This window comes from Hipposideros armiger, unplaced genomic scaffold, assembly GCF_001890085.2.
Source record: "Hipposideros armiger isolate ML-2016 unplaced genomic scaffold, ASM189008v1 scaffold_1587, whole genome shotgun sequence".
NCBI classification, from domain to species: Eukaryota; Metazoa; Chordata; class Mammalia; order Chiroptera; family Hipposideridae; genus Hipposideros; species Hipposideros armiger.
In genome coordinates, this window is record NW_017732937.1 from 52,850 (window position 1) to 69,031 (window position 16,182).

At 39.0% G+C, this 16,182-nt stretch overlaps 1 pseudogene; it reads left to right on the top strand.

Moving 5' to 3' along the window:
- Positions 1-374: 374 nt before the first annotated feature.
- On the top strand, positions 375-2,789 carry LOC109377858 (cold shock domain-containing protein E1-like; annotated as a pseudogene).
- Positions 2,790-16,182: the final 13,393 nt, after the last annotated feature.

Below are 16,182 nucleotides of genomic sequence, written 5' to 3' on the forward strand. Positions count from 1 at the left end.
AACAGAACAGACTACCATCAGAAACCACTGCTTCAGGTTCAGATCAGGCAAAGAACAAACCTCAAAACAACCAACAAGACCAAGGAAGAGTGCACCTAAATTCATGACACACACGTGATCTGAAACAAGAAGTTTGTGCCTTCTCAACAGCTTTGAAAGATCACTTCCCAATGCTGCCAGTAGTCTTTGTTTTCTTCAGTGCTGTACTGTGAGATTGCCCGGTGCAGTAGTAGTTGTATTCTTTATTAGCTTGATAGATAATTTTCTCTTGCTCTTTTTTTAAATACTAGCAACTGTCATCCTTTGAAATGTGTGCTGAAAAAGAAGAATCAGCAAATACTACTGGAAGTGCAATATTTGATTATCACTGTGCGATGAGCTTTGATCCCAACCTTCCCCACTACAAGGGACACTGTGGGTGCCCCAACGGTACTTCAGCAGCACTGCGTGAAACTGGGGTTATTGAAAAACTGCTAACCTCTAACAGATTTATTCAGTGTTCAGAACGTCAAGCTCGATTTTTCTTCCACTGTTCACAGCATTATGGCAACCTGCAGAACTTAAAAGTAGGAGATGATGATGAATTCAAAGTATCATCTGACCAGCAGACTGGGAAACCCATTGCTGTTAAACTGGTGAAGATAAAACCAGAAATCCTCCCCGAAGAATGAATGAATGGACAAATTGTGTGCACTGTTCCTTTCAACTTAGAGAGTAAATCTCCAGCTGCCCTAGGTCAGAGTCCAACAGGGAGTGTACACTACAAATGTAATGGGAAAGTGTTTTTTTTAATTTGCATGTGATCAAGTTTATTAATCATTTAAAAATTTTTTTATCTGACTTAAACACCTGAAGATGTGGAAGGGAACATTCAGCTGAAAACAGAGATAAAATAAACTTTGAAATTAATAACAAGAAACATACTGGTGCTGTAAGTGCTTGAAACATTATGCTGATGAAAATAAAACAAGCCCACTGTCAGGAAATAGTTTGTGACATGAAGAAGGTGTTTGGCTTTATTGAAAGAGGTGATGGTATAAAAGAGATATTCTTTCACTATAGTGAATTTAGGGTGACTTAAATGCCTTACAGCCTGAAGATGACATGGAATTCACAATCAAGGACAGAAGTAGTAAAGAAGGTGCAACAGATGTCAGACTATTGCTTCAAGGAACAGTAAATTTTGAAGATATCAGCATTGAACGTTTTGAAGGAACTGTAACCAAAGTTATCTCAAAAGTACCCAGTAAAAAACAGAATAACCTATTCTTTGCCAGGACTCATCAAATTTGATTTTGTAATTCTTAAAGAACTTCCCTTTGGAGACAAAGATACAATATCCAAGGCGACCCTGTTGGAAGGCAACCATATGAGGTTTAATATTTCAACAGACCAACATGACAAATTAGAACAAGCAACCAACATAGAAATTCTATCAAATACATTTTGGTTCACTATGAAGCCAGAGGAATGGGTGTAATTGCTGCCGTGAGAGATGGCTTTGGTTTCATCAAGTGTGTGAGCCGTGATGCTCGTATGTTCTTCCACTGTAGTGAAGTTCTGGATGAGAACCAGCTCTATATTGCAGATAAAGTAGAGTTTACTGTGGTTCCTGATTTGCTCTCTGCTATTAGGATTTAATAGCTGCCCAAAGGCACAGTTTTGTTCCATTCCCATTCAGATCATCGTTTTCTGGGCGCTGTAGAAAAAGAAGCCACTTTTTCCCATCATAAAACCACTAGCCCAAATAAAGGCCAAGGAAAGGAGGCTGAGGATGGTGTTATTGCTTATAATGATTGTGGGTGAAATTGACTATTGCTTTTTAAGCCAAGGATTTGGAAGGATCTACTTCTCATCAAATAGGAGATAAGGTTGAACTTAGAATTAATGACAAACAGAGGCCTGGACAACTGATTGCAACTTGTGTGCAGCTTTTAGGTCATAATTCTCACTCCAAGAGGCTCTTGGGTTATGTGGTGACTCTGAAGGATAATCTTGGATTCATTGAAACAGCCAATCATGATAAAGAAATCTGTTTCCATTACAGTGAGTTCTCTGGTGACATCGATGGCCTAGAACTGGGGGACATGGTCAAGTATAGCTTGTCCAAAGGGAAAGGCAACAAAGTCAGTGTAGAAAAAGTCAACAAAACACACTTGATGAATGGCCTTACTGAGAAAGCTAATCTTGTCATCTACTCAGGAAAAGTCATTCGTCCCTTGAGGAGTGTTGATTCAACACAGACTGAGTACCAAGGAATGATTGAGATCGCGGAGCAGGGGGATACGAAATGTGAGGTTTATTCATTTGGCATAGTTGGAATGGCCAACAAAGGGGATTAGAGTGTCAAGTTCCAGTTGTGTGTCCTAAGCCAAAATACACAGACTTCAGCCTACAACATCACACATTTGCTGAGGGCCACAGTCAAGTGTGTGAAAGATCAGTTTGGCTTCATTAACTATGAAGTAGGAGATAGCAAGAAGCTCTTTTACTATGTGAAAGCAGTTCCGGATGGCATTGAGCTACAGCCTGGAGATGAGGTGGAATTCTCAGTGATTCTTAATCAGCACACTGGCAAGGGCAGTGCTTGTAATGTTTGGAGAGTCTGTGAGGGCCCCAAGGCTATTGCAGCTCCATCACCTGATCAGTTGGTCAATTGCTTGAAGAACATCAACCTGGATGATGCCAGTACTCCTTGCTTAACGGTTCTTTATCAGCCAAGGGGACCATATAAATCAATGGGATTTGGTGCAGAAAAAAAAATCCATCAGGCCTGTATCATTTACTAACCACACCCACAAAGCACATCATTAATCCACTATGATCCAGTTGAGGGGATTCTGGTAAAACGTTATGAATATCTCCCTCTTCCTCCCTCCCAAAATCTGGAATACTTATCCTATTGTGCTATTATAACAGTTTTTTAAATTAAATATTGGAGTGACAATAGTTAGCAAAATTCCACCAGTTTTAACACTTTCCTCATGGTATGTTTAAAAAAATAAATACATTTAAGAAAATAATTTTATTATTATTTTTTATTTACTTTTATTTTTTCATGTTTTATATGGGGTATTTTATTTATTTATACATTTATATTAGTTTCAGGTGTACAAAACAATGTAGTGATTAGACATTTATATACCTCACAAAGTGATAACCCCAATAAGTCTATTACCCATCTGACACTGTACATAGTTATTAAAATATTATTGACTATATTCCCTATGCTGTACCATATGTCTCTATGACTATCTTTTTGTTATAGTTGACATTCAATATTATGTTATTGAATGTTATGGAGCTAATAATATATTAGTTCCAGGTGTACAGCATAGTGGTTAGACATTTATATAATTTATGAAGTGATACCCCTGATAAGACTAGTACCCATCTGACACTGTACATATTTTAAAAAATATTATTGGCTATATTCCCTATGCTGTACTTTACATCCTCTGACTCTTTTGTAACTACCAATTTGTACTTCTTAATCCCTTCAACTTTCTCACCCAGCCCCCCAACACCCTTCCCATCTAGTAAACATCACTTTGTTCTCTGTATTTATGATTCTTTTTCTGTTTTGTTTGTTTATTCTGTTCTTTAGATTCCACATATAAGTGAGATCATATGGTATTTGTCTTTCTCCATCTGACTTATTTCACTTAGCATAAGAAAACCATTTAAAAATTATGCGCAGTTGCAGCCTGGAAAACTTAAGGTGGCATCTTGTAGTATCAATTTTAGAAGCTTTATTTGGTGCATTTAATGCAACTGTTAATTGCAAAATCCACTTTGCCTGTGTAAATGAAAAATATAGACTGGAATCTTGTTGCCCCTATGAAATTCTGCACTTGGTATTCTGTACCTTTATTACTTCTGGCAAGATATTCTACCTTAGCACTCAGTTGCAGTCTGTTCATTATGCTTTAATTCTGAGGGCCATATGAGGGTAGAATATATCAAAAATTACAAAAATTTGTGTAGGCAAACCATTTCCTTAAGTTAATAGCCAAATGTTAAAACGTTATTTTTCATATCATTTATAATCTTGTCAAAGTCCACTTAATGAAGTTTGGTCAAATTTCAATGAAAATTATCTTCCAGAGTAGTTTTTGCTCCCCTAGGATGGGGTGGGGTAAAGTTTACTATAATTAATATGTATGGTTCAGAATTTCATGCAAATGAGGTGATCCAGCAATGTGATAATTTAAACATATTTCAACAAAAACAACAACAGAGGATGAATGCTCAAACTTGCTGCTTTAGGTCACTGCAGCTTCTAGGACAAATTTTGTTTTTACTGATTTAAGAACAAAACAAACCAAATTAAAAGTTGTTCCTGGAATGAATCTTATTTTATGAATAGTAAAATACAGGCATTTGAACTTTGGTGTAGCTTCTGTTCGACTTTATATCACCAAAACAAGTTGATATGATTTATTAACCCTCATCTTGAATTGGCCACATATAGGGTCCCTGGCCAGTGACTAAGATGACAAGGGTCAGCTCAGGGGATGTGTTGGAGGGCGCTTTTATCTTCCCTGTTGTCATTTGAGGTTTTGATCTTCTCTGGGTAAACAGGCCATTTATCTTTGTAAACACAAAACATTTTTGCTTTCTCCAGTTTTTTGTTAATGGCAAAAGATGGAAGCAAAGAAAGTTTTACTGATTTTTGAGACACTAAACAAAATTTCACTGATACGTATTTCTATTCACTTATTAAATAAAAGTATAGGTTAGTACGTGGTTAGCTAGAAAGAAAAAGAACTTGGCAAATAAATTTGACAACAATAAGCTTATAACCTATGGTCTATTCAGAATCAAAAGGAATAAATTAACTGTTTTAGCTATCAAAATAAATGGAAGTGAAACAAAAAAAAAGAAAAATTTGTTTAAATAGTTCTTTAACTTGGGCAATATTAGTTCCTGAAAGAGTTCTGTAAGTTTGGAAAACAAAAGGTTTTCAGAACACAAAGGGGTTTGAAGCCATTGGATATGAATTTGTATGCTGATGCTCAATATTTCTCAATGTATTGTGCATACAAACATTGAACTGGGGCTGTAGAACACTATGCATACATTCACAGCATTCTGTGCTCTCTGACTTGCCCCTCTGATTATTGTTATTATATATTTAGACCAGTGTCGAAGACCTTCCATCTGCTTTATTTGGGGCTACAACTCAGGTGGCACAAAAATTTTAATTTATTTCATTTTTAAAATCATCATATGTTAAAATGCATTTTTCCCTTGGTCCTATACATTTTAATACATGCACTCATTTATGTAACCACTGCCACAGTCAGTCTAGTGTCATCATTTCACAAACTCTCTTGAGCTGTCTTTATAGCAGGATTTTTCAACCTTGACACTATTGATACATTAGGCTAGATAACTCTTTGTTGGGAGAGGCTGTTCTGTGCATTGTAGGATGCTTAGGAGCATCCCTGGCTTCTGCCCACGAAGTGCTAGTAGCAGCTCCCTCTAGTTGTGACAACCAAAATTGTCTAGAGTCATTGCCAAGTGGTCACTTGGGAGGAGACAAAATCTCCCCCATGGGCCGGGCGAGTGGCGCGATGGTTAAGAACTGGCTTGGGACGCCAGAGGGCCCTGGTTTGGATCCCACATATGAGGGCCAGTGACACTGCCCTCCACAGCTAAGATGCAGAACAACAGCTCAATCTGGACCTGGGCTGCCATGAGTCGCTGGCGTGAGCAGCCAGCAGCCACAGTGAGTGGCCGTCCAGAAGCCGGCGACTGATCTGCCTCACCCGGGAAGAGTGCAATGATGGTGCCAACTTGGGCCAGTGAAGCAACGTCCTCCACAACTAGACTGAAGAACAAAATGACAGCAACTTGTCTGTTCCCCTTCCCCCAATTCCCCAGCACTGTTCCCATCCCCCAATTCCCCAATAAAAATCTTTTTTAAAAAATCTCCCCCAGTTATGAACCACTGTTTTATAGTCACACCCCCTTCCAGCCCTTGTCCTGACAATGATAACTACGTGTTCTACATCACTCTTTTATCTTTTTGAGAATATCATATAAACAACAATACATTGTGTAACTCTTTAAGACTGGCTTCTTTGACTAAGCATGCTTTTGAGATTCATCCAAATTATCACATCTATCAATAGTTCACTTTTTTTATTGCTGAAGTATGTCCCAATTATTGGCTGTACCCAAGATTTTTAATCAATTTACATATTGAAGGACATTTGGCTGGTTTGTAGACTTGAATAGAGCAGGCAGAAACATGCATATTCAGGTTTATGTTTACGTAAATTCATTTGTGATGGGCAAATACCCAGAAGAGTAAGTGCTAGGTTATATAGCAAATGTATGTTTACCTTTACAAGAAACTTCCATTGTTACGTCATAGAAATGGAGGTGTCAGATGAGCATCTTGAAAGCTCCCCTAGAATTTATAACAAATTGAAAAGCTATAATTCCACAAAGGACTCCCTCTGCAGCTGGCAGGCAAGACTAAGATGTGCGATTGAAATAATCTAAAGGTGGGCAAACTGAGCGAGGGAGTGGGGGATGCGGGGGGGAGGAGGGAAGGGAAAGGGGAAGTGCTGAGATGTAGGCCACGCAGGCCACCGAATTCAGAACGGAGCTCCGATCTCCCTGCACTCTGGACCTACAGCAGTTCAAAGAACAGGGAAGAATTCAGACTGCCAGTGCTCACTTTATGGCCCACAGTCCTGCCTGAGGGATCAGCATATAACATGGCTGAACCCAACATTCATGGCAGAGACCTCAGAGCAAAGTCTGAGGGAAGAAGGGTGGGAACGGTGGTTTAAGCCATCACGGCCAAGCAAAGGACAAAAGACATAGGCACGGAGTCTAGCTGACCCCACCCCATCTTCCCAGAGCTCTCCCCAACTCACCCTCCCAGTGCCAGAAGCAGGATGGTAGCAGTGTCACATAAGAACAGAATATTTGCAGTTGTGAGAACTGCAGCCCCGCAGCCACAGGCTCTCAGCTCAACTAGTTCTGGTGAAGGGGAGGGAGCCTTGGGTGGAGCATTGGAGGTGCTGGTGGTTGACGCCATTGCTCAGAGCCACCTCTCATTACCCACCCTTGCCCTGCCCCCATCTATCTGGGTGGATCCCTACAGGGGTAAACAGAGTCACTGAAACACACAGGCTATGAATCTGGTGCAGGAAGAGCTTCGGAACTTTGGCACCTCTCCACATACCCCCACAAAAGTAGTGCTCTGAGACCCAGGTGACCTGCTCATGGAAGAGAAGCCCACCTGCCAGGGAACACCCACCCCCATTGTTTGAGAAGCCAGAACAGTGCAGAGAAAATATAACACTACATCATGAGAGCGAATAAAAGGCTGCAGCAGGAGAGAAAATGAAACATTCCACCAACACCTCCTGGAAAGCAAAAGAAGAACCTCTTCCTATAAACCTGTTGCAGACCCCACGCCTGTTGATGCCTAGGAAGTGAAATAATAATTCATTAATTGCTATGAATAATCAAGGTAACAAGGCAGCTCAGAAAGGAAATGAAAAGTCTCCAGAAAAATGAACTTAAAGACACGGAAATATGTGACATAAATGACAGAGAATTCAAGATAGCAGTTCTCAAAAAAACCCCAACGAGATGCAAGAAAACACAGGCAGTTCAATGAACTCAGAAACACAATCAAAGAGCAAAATGAACATTTTGCCAAATAGATTGAAATTTTAAAAAAGAACCAAATGGAATTTCTGGAGATTAAGAACTCAATGAAAGAAATGAAGAATGAAATAGCCAGCCTAGGTAATAGAGTTGACCAGATGGAGGAAATAATCAGTGACATTGAAGATAGAAATCTGGAAATGACACAGATCAAAGAAGACAGAGACTTGAGAGTTAAATGAAGGAACTCTACACGAACTTTCTGACTCCATCAGAAAAAGCAGTATAAGAATAATGGGCATACCAGAAGGAGACAAAAGGGAGAAGGGAACAGAGAATATATTGCAACAAATAGTCAACGAGAACTCCCCCACATGTGAAAAGAACTGGATCCTCAAATTCAAGAAACAAATAGAACACTTAGTTACCTCAATCCCCACAGGCCTTCTCCAAGGCACACTGTATTGAAGCTGTCAAAAATGAACAACAAAGAAAGAATCCTCAAGGCAGCCAGGGAAAAAAAGGCAGAAACCTACAAAAAAAACCCATTAGATTATCATTAGATTTTTCAGCAGAAACTCTATAAGCCAGGAGGGAGAAGAATCAAATATTCAAACTATTGAAAGACAGAAATTATGAGCCAAGAATAATATATCAAGCAAAGATAGCTTTTAGATATGAAGGACGAATAAAGACCTTTCCAGACATACAAAAGCTGAGGGAATTTTCTAACACATGACCTGCACTACAAGAAATACTGAAGGAGGCTTTCGACCTGAAACAAAAAAAGCAAAATAATATAAAACCATGAGTAGTAGTATGCCACAAAAATACAAAGGATGATCCAAGAATACTATGAAGGACTATCTGCCACCAAATTCAATAACCTAGAAGAAATGGATATGTTCTTAGAAACATATAGCCTTTCTAGGCTGAATCACAAAGAATAGGAAAATCTAAATAGACCAAGCAACAGTAAGGAAGTTGAATCAGTCATCTGAAACCTTCCCAAAAGCAAAAGTCCAGGACCAGATGGCTTCACTAGTGAATTCTACCAAACATTCAAAAAGGATCTACTACCTGTCCTGCTCAAACTCTTCCAAAAAATTGAAGAAGAGACAACATAAGTCAACTTTTGAGGCCAACATTACACTGATACTAAAACCTGGTCAGGATAATATAAAATATAAAATTACAGACTATTATCTCTGATGAATACAGATGCAGAAGTCCTAAACAAAATTCTAGCAAATCGAATGCAACAATGCATTAAAAAGATAATACACCACGACCAAGTGGGGTTCATCCCAGGGTCACAAGGATAGTTCAACATACACAAATCGATCAATGTGATACACCACATAAACAAAATAAAGACAAAAATCATATGATTATATCAATAGATGCAGAAAAAGCATTTGACAAGATACAATGTCCATTATAATTAAAACACTTAATAAGATGGGTATAGAAGGAAAATACCTTAATATAATAAAGGCTGTATATGACAAATCCTCAGCTAATATCGTACTTAACGGTGAAAAACTGAAGCCGTGTGCTGTACGTTCAGGAACATGCCAGGGTTGTGCCCTATCAACTCTGTTTTTCAACATAGTACTGGAAGTCCTAGCCAAAGCAATCCAGCAAGAGAAAGAAATAAAAGGCATTGAAATTGGGAATGAAGAAGTTAAATGGTCAATTTTTGCAGATAACATGATGCTAAATATAGAAAAAGGCTCCACCATAAAGCTATTACAAACAATAAACATATACATTAAAGTTGTTGGCTACAAAATCAATGTACAAAAGTCCATTGCATTCATATATAATAACAATAAAGTCTCGGAAAAAGAAATAAAAAATATTTTTGTAATTGCAAAAAGAAGAATAAAATACCTAGGAAAAACTTGACCAAGTGTGTGAAAGACCTATACACTGAAAATTATGAGACATTTTTAAAAGACATTGAAGAAGACACAAAGATATGGAAAGACATTCCATGTTCATGGATTGGAAGAATCAACATAGTTAAAATGGCCATACTACCCAAAGCAATATTCAGATTTAATGCAATCCCCATCAAAATCTCAATGGCATTTTTTAAAGTAATAGAAGAAAAAATCATCAGATTTTCATGGAAACACAAAAAACCCAGAATAGCCAAAACAATGCTAAGAAAAAAGAACACTGCTGGAGGTATCACACTCCCTGACTTCAGCTTGTACTACAGAGGAACAATAATCAAAACAGTATGGTATTGGTAGATAAACAGACACACAGACCAATGGAATAGAATTGAAAACTCAAAATAAACCCACATAAATATGGACAGATAATTTTGAACAAAGGAGCCAAAAACACAATGGAGAAAAGACAGCCTCTTCAATAAATGTTGCCGTGGGAATTGGAAAGCCACGTGCAAAAGAATGAAACTAGACTGCTATCTGTCACCACTACCAAAATTAACTCAAAATGGATCAAAGACCTAAATATAAGACCTGAAACAATAAACTGCATAGAAGAAAACATCGGTACTAAACTTATGGACCTTGGGCTCAAAGAGGATTTTATGAATTTGACTTCAAAGGCAAGGGAAGTAAAAGCTAAAATAAATGAATGGGACTATATCAAACTAAAAAGCTTCTGCACAGCAAAAGAAACCATCAACAAAATGGAAGCAACCAACCAAATGGGAGAAGACTTTTGCAAACAACTCTTCCGATAAGGGGCTAATATCCAAAATATATAAGAAGCTCATACAACAACAAAAAAATAAATAATCCAATTAAAAATTAGGTAGAGGACCTGAATAGATATTTCTCCAAAGAGGACATACAAATGGCCAATAGACTTATGAAAAAATGCTCAACATCACTAATCATCAGAGAAATGCAAATAAAACCACATTGAGATACCACCTCACACCTGTTAGAATGGCTATCATCAACAAGACAAATAATAGCAAGTGTTGCAGAGGCTGTGGAGAAAAAGGAACCTTCATACACTATTGGTGGGAATACAGATTGGTGCAGCCAATATGGAAGGCAGTGTGAAAATTCTTTAAAAAATTAAGAATGGAATTACCATATGACCCAGCAATCCCTCTCCTGGGTATCTACCCCAAAAATCTGAAAACATTTATCCATAAAGATACATGTGTTCCGATGTTCACTGCAGCATTATTTACAGTGGCCAAGACATGGAAACAACCGAAGTGTCCTTTGATAGATTATTGAATAAAGAATATGTGGTATATATACACAATGGACTACTATTCTGCCATAAGGAAAAATGAAGTAGTGCCATTTGTGACAATGTGAATGGATCTTGAAATTATAATGCTAAATGAAATAAGGCAGACAGAAAAAATAGAGTACCATATGATTTCACTGATACGTGGCATATAAAACTGAAAACAAAAACGGAACAAGAAAAACAAATGAAGAAACAAAAACTCATAGACACAGACAGACAATAGTTTAGTGATTTCCAGAGGGTAAGGGGGGAGGAGGAGTGGTAGATGAGGGTGGAAGGAATCAAATATATGGTGATGAAAGGAGAACTGACTCTGGGTGGTGAACACATAATGAGTTATATAGATGATGTATTACAGGATTGTACATCTGAAATCTATGTAACTTTGCTAACATTTGTCACCCCAATACACTTTACTTAAAAAAAAAACATTTGTATAGATACAGAATTAGTATTACCCATGTATAATGCACATCCTTATTTTTCCCTCACAAATTTGGGCAAAATGGTGCACATTATACATGGCAAAATACGGTACTTACTTTGCACTCTTGACCAGAAATCCTGATCTCCCTATTTTAAGTTCATCTAATTTGGGACCTTAATTACATATTGAAAATCACTTCATAGCAGTATCTAGATTAGTGTTTTATTGAATAACTCTCAGAAGGTCTATGTACACTAGGGGGTTGGGGTCTTGTGGGCCATCCTAAAAATCTGTCTACCACAGTTTTGTCTACTACAAAAATGGTGGAACTGTATTATCCTAAAAGAAAATTGAGTGCCACTAGAAAAGATGTATACCAATGAGACAGATATTCACAAAGTCCATTTGTCCAACATACTTTTTGTCATTCCATACTTTGGAAAAGAGACAACATGCAACTATTCTTCATACAAGCAAAAATGCATTCATCCATCCCCTAAGCAGACAAACCTAAAGTCTTATCAATCATACCATCCAGGTCCAAGTTCAGGGCCTTCAGGTGGCATCCGTTCTTTTTCCAGTTGAATACAAATACTCTATCAATATTCTTTAATAAGGTGGGTAAGTAAAAAATTCTTCCACTGTCAAGTCACCATATATAAAATCATAGGTAAAATAGAGATAAATAAAAAGGGGCACATTAATATATATAAATAAATGCATATTGTTGCAAAGATTAAAATATAGGTAACTACAGAATTCTTCATTTCTAAAATCGGTAACAAGGTCAAAGTTGATATAAACTTCCTTTTCTCACTCTTCATGTCATGTTTACTTTTATCCAGCAAGCATATCAGTTAGATGGGTTCTTTATCGAGAGGAATGATTCAAACATTTATTTATGTGGAGCCTGAGTGATTGGTAGCCTTGCCTATATGAGGTTGCTGTAGTTATCTAATAATTTTAACCATTTTGGGATATGATAAGTCACCCAGAAGATGTTCATGTCTCCAGACACATTCTTTTCTGCCCGTTATGTAGCAGCAACCCTACTTCCCCTTGAAAATTGAAATCAATCATCTTAACCAGCACAAAAGCCCCATTTTTGCCCATTTTCTCATTGTCATGAGTATTCCAAAATCGCCAGGTGGCCATCTCAAATCAGTAGAATCATTGTTGAGTAACCTGATAGAAACATACTTTTGGGGGGTACTAAAAATGTTAAACCAGTATAGCCCAAAGTTGCTGGGACCAGAAACAAACGTTTTGTGAATAAGTGTTTAGGGGTAACTCTAACTTCCATCCTTCTGCTCTTAGACCTAGGAATTCTGGTTGTTGACTAGATGTCATCATGTATGTTCGTGGTTAGTTCAGAATATATACCATATATTGTAAGACAGCACCTCTAATACACAAGATGTTGTCTGTCAACTGGTGTCATAACTGCTTCTATACAGTCATTATTCCTTTGCATATGGACAACTTTCTCTTCTGAGTGATGGGAGTGCATGATAAAAGCAACAAATTCTATGGGCATAAGCCAATCACCACACTTTTTTAGTTTAAAAACGAGTCCCTTGATGAGAAGTGATGCTGCATGGAATTTTACAACTGTGAATGAGGCATTCTATAAGATGACAGATGGTGGTACTGACAGAGTATTGCAGGCAGGGAAGGCAAATCTATGTCTAGAATACTCATTTATGCCAGAGAAATCATAAAACCAACTAACTCCTCCATGGTATAATGGATCCAAATTAACTGACCTCCAGATTCTTGGTTGGTCCTCTTGAGATTGATACGTATTAGGAACTAAGTATAGTGTTAGCAAATTGAGTATTCAGCAGTGGGGGTGGTCACATCAGCCTTTGCAAAGGGAAACCATGTTGCTGAGGCCATGCATAACCTCTGTTCATGCCACCATGACCACTTTGTACAGGTGCCCATTGAGCAAGCACAGGAGTCGCTGAGGAAAGAGGTTTATTGACCTCCACTGAGTGGGTCATATTGCCACTTGATTACTGAGAGCCCATTGGTGAGCATTCACATCTAATACTAGTAGTCTTATGCTCCCGACCAATGTCAAGAAGTCCATATACGACATCCCTAAATCTATTTTGTGTCCATTTTCCCAAATGTCCTCATTCAAAATCCCTGTTAATTCGGATGAATCATTGTCCCTGGACTTGGATATGGATGCAACAAGTTATGATACTAGGATTTTTCTCTTTGGAGAGGAATGAATGTACTTTTGTTTGTTTGAAGAATAACTGTATCATGCTACATACACAGTGCCCCCTTTTCCAAAGGCTTTAATGCTAACAAGTGTGGTAGATACTGGGTCAGTGAACTTGAGTGAAAATCTGTTAAAAATCATTTTTATTTTTACTTTTTATTCTGACATAATTTAAGACTTACAAAAAAGTTTCAAGAATAGTAAAAAGAATTCATGAGTATGCTAGCCTAGATTCTCGGACATTAATATTTTACTATATTTGTTCTATCCTCCCTGTTTCTTTCTAACCCCCCACCCCCCACATACACACACAATTTTAAAAATATTTTGATAGTACAACATGGATGGGCCTAGAGTGTATTATGCTATGTGAAATAAGTCAGGCAGAAAGACAAGTTCTGTATGATTTCACTTACATGTGGAATTAAAAAAAAAACAGAAACAAACTCATAGATAGAGAGAACAAACTGATGGCTGCCAGAGAGGAGGGGGTTGGGGGCTGGGTGAAAAAAGTGAAGGGGAATAAGAGGTACAAACCTCTAGTTATAAAAACAGTAAGTCATGGGGATGTAATGTATGGCATAGGGAAAACAGTCAATAATATTGTAATAACTATGTAATAATAACTTTGCACGGTGACATGGTTACTAGAATTACTGTGGCAATCACATCATAAAGAATATAAATATCGAATCACTATCACTATGTTGTACACTGGAACTAATATAGTATTATATGTCAACTATACTGTAATACAAAAATTAACTTAAAGACAGAAAACAAATAAAAGTTAATGGGACTTTGAGAGCAAAACCTCCTTTCTCACACTGTTGATGTTGAAAAATAAAAAATATATAAAATTTTAAAATAAATATTTTGAGATTAATTAACAAAGACATTTTCTTACAGAAAACAGTATAATAATCAAAATCAGACCACTAACATTGATATAATACTATTATCTAATTTAAAGACCTTATTCAGATTTTGCCAACCTGAATTGCACCTGAATTCCATGAGCAAGGAAGAGACAGACTCAAATCTCTTCTGGAGTTTGAACAGGGCAGACAATGTACCGAAGCCCAGAGTAGAGTGCAATCCACAGGGATGGAACTAAGAAAGTTTTCACAGGCACTGGGCTTCCTCTGCCAGCCCCAGGCCCCAGTGATACCTTTCCCCTCCTTCAGGCTCCCCAGAACTCCTTTGTGACCTTCCACACCTGTAAAAATTGTCCTTTAAGTAAACTTTACCTGGGAATGATGGCCCCAGGAATCTTCCAGCACTTCACCGTCTGACACACCTCTGAGGATCTGCAGAGCTCCATCATTGTTATATAGATTAGATTGCTGTCCATAGGAGTTGAGGGACGACCCAGAGATCATCTCTTCTCATTTCCTGCCCATTGACAGTTGAGCAACTGAGGCTCAGAGAATGCTGGGACTATTAGGGGAAGAGCTGGGAGGACATCCCATTGGCTGCCTCTTGGGACTGGTGTCCTCCCCACACATCACAGAGCTGGTCTAAATTCCCCTGAGCACAGGGTAGTCACAACTGCACAAACTGTGGCACTGGGGGGTGTGGGTGGTGATGGGTGGGAGAGGTAATGACATCTTAGGGAAGACCTGTGCTTTCCTTGGGAGTTTATGGATGGACGGACGGGTTGTTCTTTTTGAGGCTGTCAAGTGGAATCCATCTACCTGATTGTGGAGGCCGTAAACACACACCGGGAGAAGCCTGAGGTAGGTGAGGGACTCCATGGCCTAAGCTGGCACGTGGTGAAAGCACCTGTTCCCACAGAAAAGCCACCCGTGTCTCAGAGCTTGGGTGTTTCACACCATCGAGTAGAATAACCAGCACCCAGGAATGCTGGAACCACCGCATTGAAGGCACCGGAGATGCGGGGCTAGAGCAACCCCTGCCAAAAGGCCTCAGGCGGATTCCCCCAGGCTTGTCTGAGAAAAGGGTCAGGATCCAGGCCTGGCTGGAGGGGAGCCTGGCAGTGAGGACAACAGACAGGGGAGGGGCTGGGGCTCCACACTGCTGTCTCCTTCCTATTAAGCCTGGGCTTTCTCTTCTCAGAATGTGGACATCACCCGAGAACCTGAGGAAGCCCTGGACACCGTCCCTGCCCACTACTGAGTCCTTCCCAGGAGGCTAAATTGCCTTTGCTCTTGCTTTCTTCTACCCCAGGAACTCCCACTTCTGCCCTTACCTACAGGCTTAGGTAACACCAAGCCTCTGAGGAAGTTATGGCCTAGGCTGAATTTCATTCCCAGCGAGAAAGCTCTGCTTCCAAAGACCTCAGCAGCTCAAGCCTGTTTAGTCACAGCCAAAGGCTGTCTAGCTCTGCATGGAGCTGTCTTACTTTCTCAGTTCTTGTTATCTAAGTAAGTTTCCACTTTTTCCCTACTGAAGGAGAGAAGAGGTTATTGTGAAGCCTTCACTGTCCACAAGACCTTGTCTCTGCGTTGTGGCCTTGGTCCTGTGGTGCTGGGGATTGTGAGGTCTTTCTAGAGAGGCTCCTGGGCAGCATTTCCAGAGGTGAGAAGGGGGGTGGCTTGTGAGCCAGTCCCTTTCTGGGCAGTGTGCCTAGAGGTATGAGACCTTCCTTCTCATACAGGAGACT